The sequence below is a fragment of the Tiliqua scincoides genome, chromosome 1 (genome assembly GCF_035046505.1).
Source record: "Tiliqua scincoides isolate rTilSci1 chromosome 1, rTilSci1.hap2, whole genome shotgun sequence".
Lineage (NCBI taxonomy): Eukaryota > Metazoa > Chordata > Lepidosauria > Squamata > Scincidae > Tiliqua > Tiliqua scincoides.
Window position 1 is genome coordinate 291,022,902 of NC_089821.1, and position 17,788 is coordinate 291,040,689.

Sequence of the window (17,788 nt, forward strand, 5' to 3'; positions counted from 1 at the left end):
GCATTCCCAAACTTGATGTCAGCTGTTAACAACATAACTCGAAGTGCTGTGCTCCCCCACTCCCATAACGCCTGCTCAAACGAAGCCTACGGAATATGAAGTGTTGCCTAGCTTAATAGGGTTCAGTCTCCTGCCTTGCCTGCTTAAGAGATATTTAAGAGTCTCTCAAGAAAACTTAAGAGCTCACAACCAGAAGACACCAAGAAACAGAAAAACCCAAAGCAGACTACCAGAGATTTCCAAAGAGATCTGTTTCCCAGATTTTCTAGGTTAGAGAATGATTGCTTTATTAATATATCATTTTTCTGTAGCAACAAGCAGTGCATCTGGGAGACATCCTCCCCAGGACCCTAAACAGCTTGTCTGATCCTATATCCGGGATTTGGATCTGTGAATGGATATATTATTCCAAGCAGAGAAGAAGCATTCCAATTCCTGTCTGTTAAAAAGTTGGTACCTTTAATAGTTTATGATCATTTTAGTACCAGCTGCATTATCTTTTTCCACTGGTCAGTGTAGCAGAAACATTTAACTGAGGTCTGTAGCCAGCAATGCTGAATGCATCTGTCATATCCTCACATCCATTTGTTTGATAGGGTTGGTGACGTGCTAGTCTATAGTCTAGTTACGTAACCTATTTATCTTATACTGTAGATTGTATTCTGTGTGACATGTTTCCTACAGGAAGGTAATCTCAGTGCAGGGAAAACTATGTATTTTATCATTTATGAAGTACAATATGATAATGTATTTTGCTTCCTGTACATGGATTGACGAGATGATGCACTCAGTAGTTGCTCTGTACTTTTGCTCTTGGCAAAAGAAACTCTTCTAATGCATTCTATATCTGATGAATTACGTATGCTTTATCTATATGGAACAACCATGAAATCCTGTTTAGGAACAAATGTTGTATGAGCTGCTCATGGTCACATTGGCCATTGTTGGCTTCAGATGTTAAGGCTATCCTAAATCTTCAGCTGGCTATTTTGGTGAGATGGATATTTCTGCTGAATATTTTGCAGGCAATTGACTGTTTTCAGTTCTACTCAACACCATCTACCCCCTATACTTTTTTCTTCTTCTTTTCGAGGATTAGTCATGAGCCAATCACATGGTTTGTATCATGAATGCGACAATGTCACAAAGCGATGAAGCCAATCAGATTTGGCTACCTGATAACACCACTGAACACGCCTGAGGGCAATTTAAGTGCATTTAAACGACGATGCAATTATTTATGGAATGAGTGCTAAAACATTGCTGAAAAGTGGGTTATTTGGGGCACTGCCAGGAACGTTTATAAGTAAATCTACCTATTCTTCCTAATATGGTTCTAGAGTGTAATAAAGCCTTCTTTATCTTACTTTGTAACTGGAAAGAAGCTTAGGGCCCAATCCTATCCAGCAAAGGAGCGGCAGCACCACTCAGCTACCACTGGATCCTGTACTGGATCTGAACGGGCTAGACGTCTCCTCAGGAAAAGGGGACATTCACCCCGAGTAAAGCCCCAGCCTGCTCAATCCATTACAGGTTACAAGCCACAATGTGTATGTGCAACCTCCTGATTTTAGAAATGGGCTATGTCAGAATGCCAGATGCAGGGGAGGACACCAGGATGCAGGTATCTTGTTATCTGGTGTGCTCCCTGGGGCATTTGGTGGGCCGTTGTGTGATACAGGAAGCTGGTCTAGATGGGCCTATGGCCTGAACCAGCGGGGCTATTCTTATGTTCAGAGGGGCTTCTTGAGTCTTCAACAGCACTGGCGCAGACTCAAGAAGTCCCATATCTGGCTTTCAAGCCCAACACGGGGCATAGGATTTAGTAGAGGATGACTCTGCCAGTTCCACCACTTTCCTGGCTGGTCCCTCCCACATTCTGCCCTCCAACAGGACACAAGGGGTCCAACTCAGACCTGTGGCAGTTATATCACTGGTTCAAGCATGTTGATCCATGCAGGCAGATCAGGCAGGTAGATCAGGGAAGGGAGTTCGGATTTGGCATGCGTCACTGCTGCCAAACCAGCCCCCCTTCCAGGCTCAATCAACCCACCCGTGCCTCATTCCCTCCCTGTTACACTCTCCCCCATCCCATTCAAACCCCTTCCTGCCTTCCCCCTAGCCCGTTCCACTCTCTATGCTGGGCTTGCCTGTTCTAGCAGACTTCTGGCATTCCACTGGCACACGCAGGAAGGCTCCGGTGGTTTACAATGCTTTTATGGCAGCCAGCGCTTGAGGAACACACATTGCATTGGGGGTTCTTTCTAATAATATTGAGTCATGAGAGACAGGGCACAACCCTAGAGTGGCCTTGGGCTGACTCAAGTCCCTTGCGCTGGCCCAGGAGTGTTGCAAATGTGCCGGAAAGCACTTTTGTGCCACTTGTTGGTGACAGAGAGATTTCTGGGACTTGGTCTCTGGGTCAAAATGCTAAGCAGACATAGACTCCTTTAAAAGCATATAGAAAAATTTATTTACATGCTATTTACAGATTAAGAATGGATACAGGTTCTAAGTTACCCCATGGTGGATCTTTGATTTCTCTCCGAACCACACCCAAAACTCCTGTAATTGTACTCTGTCACAAACAAGTGACCCATGTGATATACATGTCATTTTCCTCTCCTTATTTGGCATGCTGGTGCATGGTTCTAGCCCTAACTGGGAAATCTGTTAGCCAAGTATGGAAGTTCTGGCCTGCAACTTTGATTTCACAAGACCCTGGAATGTTCCTTTTGGGAAAGCTATGAAGCACATGTTTTTCTCTCTCTGCAGGTCATCTTGACATTTACTACCCTGTTTTTTAACAGAAAAACACTAGTCATGCTTTTTCCTAATGTTCCTCCTCTGAGAGAAGTTAGGTTAACCCTAAAAATCTATATCATTGGGGAGATGTGCAAGCCTCCCCATGCCACTGCGGGCCCTGGGGACAGCGTCAGTTGTGTTGGCTGAGCTCAGCCAATGCAGGGGTCAGGGGGGAGCATGGGGAGGATGGGAGAAGGTGAGAGGGAGGTGTTTGGGGTGGGGGGAGGGCGGGTGGTTGGCATTCCTGGATGGGGTGGGGAGTGGGAGGTGAGGACAGGACCTGACAGTTATGCTGGATCCTGACCCCATTTCCAGGCGGCCCATGGCAGTCCTGGGCTGCTCAGATTTGTGCCACCTCCAGAGGGGCTGCAGTGGCTCTCCTTGGGTAAGGGGAAATGTTTTCCCCTTGCCTCTGGCTGTTTGAAACTTGCACTGGATACAACACAGGAGTGCCGGCCTGCCTGTTTCCCGCACAAGTTGGGATTGTGCTCTATGCAACATCAGCTCTATCGCAAATATATAGGATCAGTATATTACAGCAACTATTATGGGCCAATCACCTCTCAGGCTGGCAGGGTCCCATCACAAACCGTTTTACATTCACTGAAGAAATAAACAAAAAGAATGAGCTGTTGAGTTCACTGGAAACAGAACTGAATGGCGGGGATCAAAATGGCTGAAAATAATGATCTGATTAAGCCGGACTGAATCTAAATGATGGAGGCCATTGTGATGATTCATCATGCTGAATTAATGAAGGAGGATTGAACATTGGTTTTAACGATTGTTCTGTAAATTATTAGTCCGTTTCCTCCATGAAATCCATAAAAGCTACATTACCATTATTGTTACTTGCAGAACTAATTGAGTTTTTTGTACTTTCCCCCCCCCCCTAACTATTTAGTGGCATTTTTGAAAGATGCAGCGTTTTAAAACAGGGCTATGATGTTAAGGGGGGAAAGTGACTTGAATTTATGCTTTAGAAAATCAGAGCAACCCCCAAATTGGATATTTCCAAATGACAGCTTAGATACACAAAACTACAGGAACTTTCATTCACACGCTAGGCCACCCAGAGCCAAGAAAAACAAGACACCACAAAGGCACTTCTCATGCTTAGTAACTCAGACCAGGAATATCACTGATCCTGAATGTCTGTTGGAAATGCTGTAGGTTGGCCTATTAAAACAGGCTGTGTATATGCTTTCTACCAAGATATGGTCTTTACAAAAATGTACCACTTCTCAACTTAATCTCTGTATCAGGTGAATGGATTTTTTTAAAAGCTTATCTGCACCCGACGTGTATCTTTTCTTCTCTTTTTTTTTCTCCTGTGCAGCCTAGATTATATTTGTTATATTTATGGGGATCCATAAAATAGAATATAAAGCAAACATGAGAACAGGGAAACATCTGAAACCTATTTAGCAATGCAGCTTAAGATATGACAGCTGTGATGGATCACTGCCGTCTCCTAGGGTAGCAGAACCTTGAAGAGCGCTACTAATTGGGAATGACCCAGTGTGCTTTTACATAAGGAAATAAAATAAGCAAACAAACCAAAACCTTCTCAAACGACTTTGATTTTGGGTTCGGAGGAGCCCTTTGCCGTACAGTAGAGAGGCACAGGGGCATACCAAAGGGCTTCAGATTTCATGCCAACAATAACTTTTCTCCAAACAAAAAACACACTCCGTGCCTGAACTTCAGGACCAAGCTATTGCACACATATGCACTGCTAATGCCAAATGGTGTCGGTTTAGTCATTGGATGTGTCAAGATAGTTACCTCTTCATTTCACCCAGCGGAGCCATGAGATTCTGGATCACTTTTGCCAACATGGATAACTTTTTGCCAGCATTTTTTCTGTTTGTTTTAAACGTTCAGTTCCACTCTTCTCCTGCAGTTTACAAGACAGAATAATAGAAATCCACAATCAAAGCAACATCATACTTGGCAGAAAACCGATCATATTCCTCCGCAGCAAGTCAGAACACAAACCAATAACAAGACCAGTTTAACAGCTCACCAAGTGGAAAAGACTATCTTTTGCCCCAATCCTAACTACTGGTGGCATAACTAGCATTGTGTCTGTAGAGGCTGCTTTATGGCTGCCGTAAAGCAGCCTCCACTGACAAGCCCAGCATCAGGGAGGTAGCAGCAGCCTCCTGCGCACCGGCAGACCCACAGACACCCGCCGGATCAAGTAAGCCCATGCAGGTGGTTGGAGGGAGGCAAGGAGGGGTTGAACAGGGCAGGGCAGGGCAGAAGGGGGAGGGCATGGGCGGAACAGAGTGCTGTCTGAGTGGGGAGGAGGTTTTCCCAGGTCTGGAGGAAAGTGGGATCAGTGGCTGCTTATTATGAGATGCTATTCCACACCACCCCACGGCTTGCTGTCCATGTGGACAGCATGGGATTGTAGTGGCCAGAAATGATAAACCCTGAAGAACCACAACAGTAATCAATGACTGTGATTTAAAAACTGTGCCTCATCAAAACAGTCATTCCAATACTTCAGTGTGAATTATATTATCCTTCCTGTATTTTAGATCTGTCTTCTTTTTTTTTACTTTGCTTTTTCTTCCTCAGTTAATCAGCTGCTCCATTATTTGTGGTAGAACATTTCTGCATTACTCATAACTGTGTAATCTATAAAATCATATGACATGTACTCTGATCAGTAAAATTAATTGATGTAAAAATGAATACCTCTCTCTCTCTCTCTCTCTCTCTCTCTCTCTCTCTAGCATGCTGTCAGCCACTTTCATTCTGTTCCAATAGATGAGCAGGAAGGGGAGTGTTTTTGCTGTTGCTGACTGTGTATGCATTGATTCTTTCTTTTTTTTTCTTTTATGGAAATTGGGGCATCTGAAAGATGAACAGCATATACAACTGAAAAGACATTGTTATCTTTCCAAGGCATAAGATTGCCACCATGCTGAAACAGGGGAAGAATTGAAGCAAGAAATAAATAACTCAATGTACATGTGACATTGGATGCAAAATGTCATGTTTAATGCTATAAATCATGAACAAGCAACATTTCTTACAGCATAAGAAGGAAAGAAATATGAGTCCGCCTTTGAAAACTCATGACATGTAGGCTTAACAATAATGTGCCAACATATTTTTCAGACATTTATCTGCGACCGTGAGAGCTAAAATCATTCGTCCTCCATTTGGTGCCTGTGCAAAAACTGGTTTCTTGTAGCAATGATGAACTACATACGGACATACAGTCACAGATGCACGACCGTGTAGCTGGTTCAGATGTACAGCAGTGTACCAGTCCAGACACAGTGACTGAAGGCCCTCCATTCCCTCTCTGAGAACATCCAATAGCTCAGATCTCTAGGCCCAATGCATGATGCTTAAGCTAAGAGCATGCGTTCATTTCAGAACAAATGGAAAATAATAGCATTTTCCATCCATCCTTAAACAAATGGCACATATGCGATTGGTTTTTGTATATTATTATTATTATTATTATTATTATTATTATTATTATTATTAGTTGGATTTGTAATCCACCTTTCTCCCCAAAGGGCACCCAAGGTGACTAACAATCTGTAAAAGTCATAAAATACATAAAAATGTAAAATACAATACTAAAATAATTAAACAACAAGGCCAGCAGCAATATAACCAGCAGTATAAAACAATTGTTAAAAGCAGCCATCATGCCCTCCATCAGGCAAATGCTTTCTGAAATAAAAAAGTCTTCACGCCTTGCCAGAGGGTTAACAGTGAAGGAGCTGTTCTCAACTCAAAGGGGAGGGAATTCCACAATACAGGCACCACCACCAAGAAGGCCCTATTTCTGGCCGCCATCCCCTAACCTCTCTTGATGGAGGCACAACGAACAGGGCCCCTCTGATGACCACAGAGAACGGACTGGACTATAAGGAAGAAGGTGGTCTCTCAAATATGCTGGTCCCAAACCATTTAGGGTTTTAAAGGTCAAAACCAGCACCTTGAACTGGGCCCAGAAACAAACCGGCAGCTGCATTACAGAGTCAAATTGCTGACCTCCAGCAACCACACAAGCTGGATGGGGGAGATGGGGATGTATAGAGATGGGGGAGGGGGCTTGGCCATAGTAAGGCAGCATAATGGGATTTTCCTCTTGGTTTTATCCATCAAAAATTAAAAAGGAGTGGCAGAATTGTTTTTTTGGCCTTCTAACAAGCACCATTTTCTCCTAGAATGCCCTAGACAATTTAGGAAACTGTGATGGCCAGTTGTGGTGGTACCATGTTTTGTGGTGGTCAAGTTTTTTCCCCCAGAATGCCTTGCAACCACAAATAAGTTGGGGCATTGTGGGGGGGGGAAGGTAGTCACTGAAAGTCAGTAGCCAAAAGTCTCCCCCCCCACCACTTTTTAATGGCTAAAACAACAGGGGGAAAGACTGCTACTTGGCTACAGGTAACAGGTAAGTAAAAAAGACAGATTTGGGATAATAAAGTAGAAAGCGTAAATTACCTTGTCAGCTTAGATTTGCTCATGTTTCGTATCAACCCACGTCCCTCCTACAGTAGCCATTATTGCTACAGAATCACTTTTTCCCCCAAGAAGCCTGAATGTTTACACACGAGTTCCTGTTATCCTTGGCAAATCTGTTAATACTCTGCCATTTGTGAATCAATTCTAACTTTGCATCCCATTAACACTTGAGGTCTTCCTGTTCAACCAATACGGAGTGACTGCTGAACGCATTTGACTTACTGCAGGGCTATCTGGCCAGACAGTTGTCTACGGGTCACTCAATTAGAAAACAACTTAATTTCGGCACGAAACTGGATTAACAGTTTTGATTGGAAAGCAAACACCCTTCGCACCAGGCATTGATTGACCGCGAGCTGCCAGCTAATATTTTTCCCCCTGCAATTTAAGAAGTAAAAGAACTGAGAATTCAATTGCTTTTACTGACAGTTCTCAATTGCATTACGGATTGTAATTTGGAACTGACTGTAATGTTGTGTACAGGTCATCGGGCTATTATGTGAACCTTCAGCCTTTGGTCTCCTTGGGTTTGTGGCTGCAAATGCAGGGGGGAGTATGGCGTGTGCAGAGAGGAGGATGTGTAAAGGGATTCCAAACAGAGCTTCAGGGCTCTCCAGTGTTTGATTGATTTGCTGAGTGACCTTGGCTATCTCTGCCATTGGAGCCTGAATGGCTACTGGGTGGGAGAACCTATCAGAAGCTCAGACACATACTGCAGGAATGACACCAGGCATGAAGAACTGTTATAAGATCACAGACTAGGGGAAAAAAATCAAAGATGTTTACCATCTCTAGGAAAGAAGGAACAAATAAGAAAGTGCATGTTAGATGTGGGTGAAATAATTCAATATGATGGGTTTTTCCCCTCACTGTCTCAGAGTATGATAATAATACATCCAGAATTAGTACAAGTAAACACATTTTCCACAGATTTAGAGATACTTATAAAAATAAGATATGGAAAGTAGTAGCCCACACATAGAGTGGTCCTCAATCCCAAATGAGTTGCTTGTTGCTTCTGCAGCAGGGCCTAGGAGAGGGGGGTAAAGGGGGTAATTTATACCCGGGCCCAGGGTCCAAAGGAGGGCCCAGGAGCCAAAGGAGGGGGCCCTGAAATTTCCTGGGATCTTACGTTCTTATTATCTACTCAGATTTGTTGCCTGTATGGAATGCTGGGGACACTACTGATGCCACATGAGCGGGTAGACCTGGGCTCCAAAGACTTTTTCAGTTGTCTTTACCCTCCCCCTACCCTGTATTGCCCCTCCCTGCCCCTGTTCTGCTTGCCCGTCACCACCCTCCCCAGCTCTGTTTCACCCCTCCCTCTTTTCAAAGAGGCCCAAAAGAAACTTTGTACCCCCTGATTTTTCTCAGTGGCCCTGTTCTGCAGTATCTCAGTTGGAATTACTGATAATGTCTAGTTGTCCAAATGCATTCTAGGATCTCTGCTGTGTCTCTGGCCTAAGTAAATTGTTCCTCAGAAGACAGTGTGAGCCTGAATAAAATGACATAGCAGCTAGCAGTGGTGTTGCCAGCATGGGCGCTGCCTGAGTTGGGTGTCACCTCCCCGAACCATGTGACACCCCCTGAAACTGACCAGAAGCTACACATGGCACCAGGAAGTGGTTCAGCAGTGATGCAATGACTGCGTCATCATGCATATCACTGAATTGCTACCAGGGTGGCCATTTCCTGCCATTTGGACCTTGAAGTGTGGGAAAGTCCATCAGCGACCAAAAAGCATGCAGCTCCATAATACACTCTTTCACAACATGCATTTTTTCCACTGTAAAATTATCCACAACTATGATTTTTTTTTACTTTCTGAATAACATCACACAAGCATTTGAAATGTTGCTTTTAATTTTTTTTAATTGATTATTTTATAGTTATATACTAATATTTCAGAAATTAGGAAGTATTTTTGTGCTCTCCATCATCCAAACTCTTCTTTAATCTCTTAAAGAAAATATTTCTTAACTCAGCATGTGGTCGGTCTGTGGAACTCCTTGCCGCAGGATATGGAGATGGCATCTGGCCTGGATGCCTTTAAAAGGGGATTGGACAAGTTTCTGGAGGAAAAATCCATTACGGGTTACAAGCCATGATGTGTATGCGCAACCTCCTGATTTTAGAAATGGGCTATGTCAGATACAAGGGAGGGTACCAGGATGTTATCTGGTACCAGGATGTTATCTGGTATCTTGTTATCTGGTGTGCTCCCTGGGGCATTTGGTGGGCCGCTGTGAGATACAGGAAGCTGGACTCGATGGGCCTATGGCCTGATCCAGTGGGGCTGTTCTTATGTTCTTAACTACAATTCCCAGAATGCCTTGCAGGTCTCTTGTTATCTGGTGTGCTCCCTGGGACATTTGGTGGGCCGCTGTGAGATACAGGAAGCTGGACTAGATGGGCCTATGGCCTGATCCAGTGGGGCTGTTCTTATGTTCTTAACTACAATTCCCAGAATGCCTTGCAGGTCTCTTGTTATCTGGTGTGCTCCCTGGGACATTTGGTGGGCCGCTGTGAGATACAGGAAGCTGGACTAGATGGGCCTATGGCCTGATCCAGTGGGGCTGTTCTTATATTCTGTTGTGCAAGTGAGCAGAAAGGGCTGAAAATTACCTCTATGACATTAAAGGCTCAGTGGGGTCTTTATTTAATGTTCAGAGGGAACAGCATTATTCCAGTGTCTTCTGAAATTAATCAACTGTCTCTATACTGCCATGGACAAACATAATTATGTTGAGACATTCAGGAGGACATTCTTCCTTTTATACAGTAGAACCTCTTTAAGTTGACTACCCAATGGACTGGAGGAAATTGGTCAGCAGAGGGAGGTGGTCAACATACGGAAAAAAGGCATTTAAAATTTTATCATGTTTAGCTTCCAGGACAACAAATGCAAGGCCAAGTTATTATTTAGATTGGATTTTTGAAAAGTTTTATTGCAAATATCAATGAGAATTGATCCTCTTGTGATGCTTACTATTTATATCATATATATCTATATCAAGAGACAGAAAATAAACAGGCCACAATCAGTGTTTTAAAAAACCCCTCAAAATTCATAAGCTTAAAAAAAATTGTAAGTTAAAAAAAAATACTTGGTTTCATACCCCTGCTAATTGGGTAAGAGGCACTTTTTCAAGTGGGTGCTCCTTTTTTTAGCAGGGGGAGAGTAACTGGCCCACCTCACCCCAGCACTGTCTGTTCTAGTGGCTGTCTGCTGGTATTCTTTTTGCATCTTTTTAGATTGTGAGCCCTTTTGGGACAGGGAGCCATTTAGTTATTTGATTTTTCTCTGTAAACCGCTTTGTGAACATTTAGTTGAAAAGCGGTATATAAATACTGTTATTATTATTATTTATTTTTCAAGTGGGTGCTCCTTTTTTTAGCAAGGGGAGAGTAACTGGCCCACCTCACCCCAGCAGTGCCTGTTCTAGTGGCTGTCTGCTGGTATTCCTTTGCATCTTTTTAGATTGTGAGCCCTTTTGGGACAGGGAGTCATTTAGTTATTTGATTTTTCTCTGTAAACCGCTTTGTGAACTTTAGTTGAAAAGCGGTATATAAGTACTGTTAATAATAATAATAATAGCAGACAGGCAGACCAATGCTATCCCTTGCCAGCCCATAGCATGTAGTATGTTACATAGCCCCAACAGCTAAAAAAAAAACAACACTTTTTTACTTAGGCTGCCTGGCCTCCACTGGGTCTCCCCAGATTCACTAAATGCCAGAAGGTGTTTGATACGGTCCCTCACTAAAAGCTGTTGAGAAAACTCCACAGTCAGGGAATAAGAGGACAGGTCCTCTCATGGATTGGGAACTGGTTGCGGACCAGGAAACAGAGAGTGGGTGTCAATGGGCAATTGACAAAAAAAGTAGAGAGAGGTGGAAAGTGGAGTGCCTCAAGGATCTGTCCTGAGACTGGTGCTTTTCAATATCTTCATAAATGACCTGGAAACAGGGATAAGCAGGGAGGTGAACAAGTTTGTGGATGACACTAAATTTTTCTGAGCGGTGAAGACCAGAAGGGATTGTGAAGTGCTCCAGAAGGATCTCTCCAAACCGGGAGAATAGACAGCAAAATAGCAGTTGTATTTCAGTATAAGTGTAAAGTAATGCACTGGTGATGGGAACCAAAGTGAAAGGGCAGTGGCTTCACTATGCACAAGCAACCTCATGTCCCTCACAACTTGGTACATGTCCAGGTACAATCGGCAGCTGACACAGGTCTGTTGGCTATGTGCAGTGTGCCCACCTATAAAAAACCCACCTAAAAAAACTAGGCACACACGCTAGCAGGCGTAGGGAGGGATTGTTGCGTGGCTTCTTGCTTTCCAAGATGGGACAAATCAGACAAAACACAGGCCCACAATATCGCCCACAATATTACAATGCCCGTAAGTAGGCAACTTACGGAGGATAAATTAATACTCTGTGCAATGGTCGAAGTGGTCAAGATACAACTTACGGAGGTGATCAATATAGAGAGGTTGGTCTCCCATAGTGTATGTGCAGTGTCTGTCCATACTGTGAAAATTAGGTTAACTTAAGGAGGTGGTCATTATAGAGAGGTGGTCAACTTTGGAGGTTCTACTGTATTTTATGGACAGTCAGGGACTTAGTATTTCAAACAAACACATACGTAGAAAATCCAAATATTCCATTTATACCCTTCGAAAAGGCTACATGACCCAAATGATAATTTAATCTACTGATGAGTTCATACAGCAAATTCCTTTCTGTAGGGTGAACCAACTTCAGCCTGATAAAAGCTTTACCTCTACCACACTTTGATGACATGAGTGCTATGGGAAGAAATGAGCTTCTGCTAAGCTTTTGGGGAATTGGAGAACACTGGTAGGGGGGCAAGGGACATAAACACCCTGTTAAAGTCTTTGGTAAAAAGGTAGATCATGTATTTCTTATCAGGTTGAACTGTGTACTTTCTTAGATCTACCTACTTATGATTTCTGCTTAACCTACCATATTGATGTATCAGGGCCCAGTCCTATCCAACTTTCCAGCAGTGATGCAGCCACAATGCAGTCCTGAGGTAAGGGAACAAATGTTCCCATACCTTGAGGAGGCCTCTGTGACTGCCTCTTCATCACAGGATGCAGTGCATGCCCTATTGGCCCAGCTGCACTGGAAAATTAGATAGGATTTGGCCCTCTGAGCATGTGATGCCTGTCTATGTTATTTTGCTGCCTTTGCTATCTTCCTGTATCATATTGCTGAACTGGTTACATTACAGTACTTGGTGAGTTGTTGATGGTTTAAAAACTTAATAATAATAATAATAATAATAATAATAATAATAATAATAATAATAATAATAATAATAATAATAATAATAAAAAAGCTCTGCTGGATCATACCAAAGGTCTATCTCAGTTGTTTCCAAACACCTTGGATCCATGGCACCCTTCATCCATAGGGGCGCCATGTAACACCACGCGGCCTTTCCAGCTTAACAGCTTTCCGGCTAGACATCTTGTGAGATCTCATGCTATTAGCGCAAGATCTTGTAAGAATACCATGAAATCTCACAAGAATAGCATGAGATTCAATGCTATTTTTGCTAGATTCTGTACAATGTCTGCCCAGGAAGAAGAGGCCGTGTGGTGTCCTTGTGCGTGCTCCATGGTACTCTGGGATGCTGTGGTGCACACTTTGAGAATCTCTGGTCTATTTTGTTTATCATTCCCTAAAGTTGGTTAGATGCATCTGGGAAGCCCAGAAGCAGGCTTTAAAGGACTTTCCCTCTACTGCTCTCCTTCATCTGGGCAGCCATCATGACTGCTGATAGACCGTTGAAAGATTTGTCTTCCATAAATTTGCCTTCTTAATGCTACTACATCTTGGACACCAGAATTCAGGTCTCTTATCTTGTGTGCCTCAGATCCTGAGGCATCTGGTGGGCCACTGTGAGATACAGGAAGCTAGACTAGATGGGCTTTTGGCCTGATTTAGCAGGGCCCTTATGTTCTAATGTTCAGATTTCATTGATGAATTATGTGCTGCATGATGGGGTAATTCCTTTGGTCTTACAGCAGTCTCTTGCCAATCAGTTTCCTTGAGTCATGGCTCTAGTGTTGTGATTCACATATTGTCTGTTGAGCTAGCTGTTATGAAAATTTGGGGGAAGCATTAACCCCTGTGCTTGGATGGAACTTTATGTATCACCACTTATCAGAAGAAAGAGAAGCTATGTACGCATGTTAAAATTTTGCTTGGAAGTGTATGAAAGATGTTAACGAGGAGGTAACCTACTTTCTTGAAATTCTGGGGAATGATATAATTAAGGACATGATGCACCATAAACTTTGCCTTACACCACTGCTAGTTTGCTGGATGAGGTGAGAAGCTGGGTAAGGTGGTGGGAAGGGATGCTAGTAGTTAATTTGCTAGCAGGTGCCAAAATGAGAATTGCAAGCTTTTGGAAACGTAATAAGTAACTTTTTAAAAAAAATTCCTAAGACAAACACTTCTAATGTGCAAATGCTTTATTTTTACATCCATGTTTCTGAGTTAGGTAAATGAGCACTGGCCCATTATTTCAGAAGCTACAAGAAGTCTAGTGGATTGAAAAGTGGATTTGGTTCTATGTAGCTCAAGCCCCCTTTTCTCCTATGGACTTACAGCCCAATCCTGAGCTGCCCGGAGTGCAGGGCTGCAGCAGTGCTGAAAATGGCTGCCGCGGCATCCTGCGCACTCTGGGTAGCTGCCAGCGGCTCCTCAGGAGAATGGGACTTGTGTCTCCTTCCCCCAGGTGAAGCAAGTAGCCCTGCAATGGGGCTACTTAATTCTCCGCCAACCCAAAGGTCAGCAGAGAATCAAGGCCCCTCCGTGTCAGGCAGCGAGCCCGACACGGAGGCTCTGGATCAGGTGGAGAAAAGCACCACCGGTCCCGACTTCCTCCTACCCCGCTCCCTCCTCCCGGAAAACCTCCTCCTCACCCTCTCCTGGCCTTGCCCCGCCCTCTCTCTGCCCCCCGCCCTGGAATGCCTCTTTCCCACCTCTCCCCCACACCTAAACCTACCTTACCGCTGCTCAGCGGTCTATGCGACCCCTGAGCAGTGGAGCTCCGGTGCTCGCCCGGCAGTAGCCCAGTGCTGACTGGCGCTGCGCTACTACTGATGAAGCACTAGCGCTAGGGCTCACAAACGTGCGTTATGGCATGTTTGAGAAAGTGCACGCTGGCGGTGAGCCAGCGCGCAGAGCTCAGGATTGGGCTGTTATTCGTTTGACCAGATAACTGAGGCCCACAGTGCAATCCAAACCTCTTGTAAAGCATGTCTGCAAAACACAAAGAATAAGTTGCGCTGGTAGGTAGGCCTGCACTACCCTGCTGATGCTGCCAGTGGAGGTAAGAGATATGCTAGGCCGCAGAGAGGTAATGGAAGGGAGGAAGGAAGAGGCATTTCTCGGTGGGGAGGGGGGGACAAGGAAGGATGGGGCAGATCAGGCTTGGGAGGGGTGGAATTGACAGAGTAGGCTTCTGCCATATCCAGTCCTCCCTTCCAGGCCTGAAAATGGGGCTGCTCAGATTTGTAGCCCCTTTGGGTGTGTCAGCCCCAAGTAGCCCCATTGGGTGTGTTAGGGTAAGGGGAAAATATCCCTTTACATTGAGGAGACCGCCAGCCTGCTCCTAAGCTTTTTGAAGTCTTTTGCAAATAATAAGGTGAGTTATAAATGGAATTATAAAGTGGAATTGAAGTAGATACTTTGGATTTCACAAATCTTTTTTTGTGAGTGAGGACCATATGTTTCATTTCCCACATAGTATGTGTTAATGCGTTAGTCCCATATAATTAAAAAAAAATCTTGTGGAAGTACCTTAACTTCAGATAAACAACATACAATGCAATACTTAAGAATAACAATAACGATAGCCATAATTGTTATTAACGGTTTGCACATTTCAAAAGACAAGCTTACAGTTTCTATGGAGCTTCAAAGCCAAGCTACTGGGAAAACTGAGAATTTCTTCCTGAAAGTATTTAGCTATTTTTAATGAAAATTCATACAGTGCAGTAAACAGATGAAAGCACAGTTTTCTTGCTTAATAGCATGAAATTTAAAGTCTAGTACAGTGGGTGGGAAGATCTGTGCACATATTTCAAAAGCCCCTGTTCTTATGTGTGATCTGAAAGAGTCTGTTGAGTTCTTAATGCATTCCCCCATCAGGGGCCTTAATATAGACATGAAGTATTGATGTTTGGAAGAAAAAGTATAACATTAACTAGGCATCTGGCAGGGTGGGGGGGCGGGGATTCCATCAGAGTGACTTCCAAAAGTTGTGTATGCCAGGGTACTTCTGGGTCACACCAAGATAAAACTTCCTCTTCCCCTCCTCAAAGTCAGAGTAGTTAAATCTTGAGGAATTTACAGGTTTTTCAACACTGCTGTCGAGGTTAAGAGGTGATTGGCTCTGCAATCCTATACAGTTTACTTAGCAGTAAATTCCACTTTGCACAGCGAGGCTTCCTCTCAAGTAAGTGGGCATAGGATTGCGGCCCTAGCTTTCCATGTAAATAAACTATAAACCCTCTTGAAGAAAACTCAAACAAACAATAGCTAGCCATGATGATAAAAACTCATTTGTCGAAGGGCACTTTCCGGTGTACTGCAGAGTGCTGTATATGTGACTATCTGCCTGCTGGGCAGAAGGTCATGGGTGTGGCCTCTGTTTAATGAGCTCCTGGTTGATGGGAACACATTTGTTCCCTTGAAACCGACTTGGAGAGGCTGAGAAAGTCAGAGAGGTATGTGGACAAGACCTTCAGGAACATGAGAGAGACATCCCATTCCTGGGCTGTAAGTTCTACAGATGTCACAGAGAGATGTCAAGGACAACATGTTGAGGTAGGAAATTCTCATTTAGAAGGTCAGCAGCTTCACTTCAGTGGACCAGCTGGGACCTGTGCCAGCTCAATCACTGGCACAGATGCTTTGAATGCCTGGGAGGGAGATAAAGAAGGGTACAAATTGATAAGTAAGTAAGTAAATAAAGAAATAAAGAAGTCTGAGTTGATCTGTAAAGGCGGATCAGGCTCTGAAGAGGATCAGGATTCCGCATGTGCTGCCAAACTCACCCCTGTCCCAGGCGTGATCCACCCTCTTCCCTGTCCCATCACCATCCTGCCTACACCCTCCCCCATTCTGCCCTGTTCCACCCCTTGCACAGCCTCACCTGCTCTGGCGGGTCTTCAGCTGTCCACTGGCATGGAGGCTACTTTGTGTTTGCTGTAAAACGGCCTCTGTTGGAAGGGAGGAGGGAAGCAGAGTAATCAGCAAAAGTTCGCACTTCCTATGGTAAAAATACACCACCCTGGCTAGTTGCTATTAATAAAACATACACTGGAGTGGAGGCTTCGTTAAGGTTTCATTAATACTTTACTCACAGTTCATAGTTGTAAACATGCATCTTCCGAACTGAATCAGAGGCTATACTACTTTGGAACAGAGAAGCCTAGAGCTGTTCCCTTTGTGTGGAGGTCTGGTGAGGATAGCCTGACACACATGGAGCCTGGCACAGCACATCCTTCTTCTATGATGGTGTGAAAGCAAGAGAGACCATGAGAAGGAGGGAAGGAAATGGTGTTAAAGGCCACACCTCCTACAAGAACCATAGAGGGATAGGTAGATGGTCTCAGGTGACTGTCAGTACGCTGCCCTCCAGAGTCCTGCAGGTGGCATGGCATCCAAATTCCAACAGCCTCCATTGCTACAACATGCACTGCACCAGGTTAGAATTGGGCCAGCAGTCTCATTTCATTCAGTAGTACATATTTGTGAATAAATACACTTAGGATGATATCGCTTTGTAAAACTTCTGCCTTGCTCTCATTGTACTAAATGCTCTTTTTTTCTTTGACTGCTATAATAATAATAACTAGGTATTTATATACTGCCTTTCTGGTCATTGGATTATTCCTCTGACTTTATTCAAGGCGGTTTACATAGGCAGGCATTTCTAAATCCCTCAAGGGGATTTTTACAAACATAGAGGTTCTCTCTTTCAAGAACCAACAACATTTCAGAATGGATCTTCCTGGTTTGGTCTCACTTCTGGCCTCCAGTTCTCCCACACAGGCTGGCAAGCAGCTCCATCTCTCACATGGAGGGCAGCCAAGACGCTTCTTGCTCACACCAAGAACAGGTGGCATCCCTCAGCTGGGCTTGTCAGCTGCTTCAAGGTCTCGCCATTCTCAGCCCTTCAGGGAGCTGCTGGTGTCCTCGAGCTGGCGACCTTCTGATGTTATCTTCGGGTTAACGGAGGATCTACCCTCTAGACCAGCCCTCCTGCCCCGACAAAGTCCTGCTATGATTTTGACATCTACAAACTACAACTCTGGTACTACTTATTGTTGCTGTTGCTCTTCTTGGTATTAAAACTATGAGGAAGAAGGTATCACACAAAGCATTGAAATGAAGACAGCCCCTTTCTAAAAAGCAACAACAACAA

The 17,788-nt window shown here is 44.0% G+C and overlaps 1 long non-coding RNA gene across 1 annotated transcript; it reads right to left on the reverse strand.

Moving 5' to 3' along the window:
* Nucleotides 1–14,360: 14,360 nt before the first annotated feature.
* On the reverse strand, nucleotides 14,361–16,876 carry LOC136636837 (uncharacterized). Its single transcript, XR_010793556.1, has 3 exons — nucleotides 16,725–16,876; nucleotides 16,514–16,580; nucleotides 14,361–16,280 (listed from the first exon to the last, which is right to left on the reverse strand). It is a non-coding gene; the product is annotated as an uncharacterized lncRNA (long non-coding RNA).
* Nucleotides 16,877–17,788: the final 912 nt, after the last annotated feature.